Raw genomic sequence first — 1,053 nt, 5'->3', positions numbered from 1 at the left:
AATTATAATAATAATAATATTAGTAAGGTTCAAGGTAGTAGTGTTAGTAGTTGTAATAATAATTCTCGTATTCCTCCCAACAGTGGTAACAAGGGGTCAGATTTCATTAACCCTGATAAATTAAAGGCAATGATGTGCTTCTTTTGTAATAAGAAGTTACACATCAAGAATATGTGTTTTGCCTTTAAGATCTCAAAAGGCTAGCCAAAAACCGGTGATGTGTGTGTGGAGCAGAAAGAGAAGAAATTGGTACCAACAAACCAATGACTGAGCAGTAGGAAATCCTTGGAGCCCTTTCATAAATATTTGTCCTCTGGTAGTGCCTCATTGAATAATTCAGGTGAGAAAAGTAGTGTGCATATTTTACGTGACACAGGTGCTGCTCAATCTCTGATTCTTTGGAAGGCATTGCCTAATAATTTTGTCAATACAAATTAGGAATTCGTATTGTTGGGTGGTTTTTCCGATATGGTAAGGTTGTATCCTATTGGGAATTGTTATTTAACTTGTCCTTCCTTTGCAGGGAATTTAAAATTGGCCATTGTTGACAAATTTTCTGTTAAGGATGTTGGTGTTGTTTTGGGGAACAATGTTGCCCTTGAGAATATGACTTTCCGGTTATTGATAACTCCTAATAATGGAGTAGCTGTAGTCACTCGTTCTGGGTCTAGAATTGTTGACGCTGTAGAGTCAACAATTGATATAGATCTGAATAGTTTACATCGTAGTGATAGTGTAGTTGTAGGAGATATTTCTATTTTGAAGGATAACCCTGATTGGACTGTTAATGAGCTTATTAAGGCTCAGAAAAAGGATTTTCAGATCTTCCTGTTGAATCAGGTGAAGTATCCAATTTGACTGTCCCCAAATTTAAGATAATCAGAAATATTTCGTATAGGCTAAGTAGACCTATGACTGTTACTAATGACCATCATAAGGTTTTGAGACTAATTATGATTCTTTCGTTTACAGGAATGAGCTAAGGACTTTAGCCCATGAGAATGGCTTGACTGATCATTTTGGCATTCATGAGACTGCTGGTAAGTTGCTTAT

Source organism: Macrobrachium rosenbergii, chromosome 1, assembly GCF_040412425.1.
Source record: "Macrobrachium rosenbergii isolate ZJJX-2024 chromosome 1, ASM4041242v1, whole genome shotgun sequence".
Classification (NCBI taxonomy): Eukaryota; Metazoa; Arthropoda; class Malacostraca; order Decapoda; family Palaemonidae; genus Macrobrachium; species Macrobrachium rosenbergii.
This window is presented reverse-complemented; position numbering follows the sequence as displayed.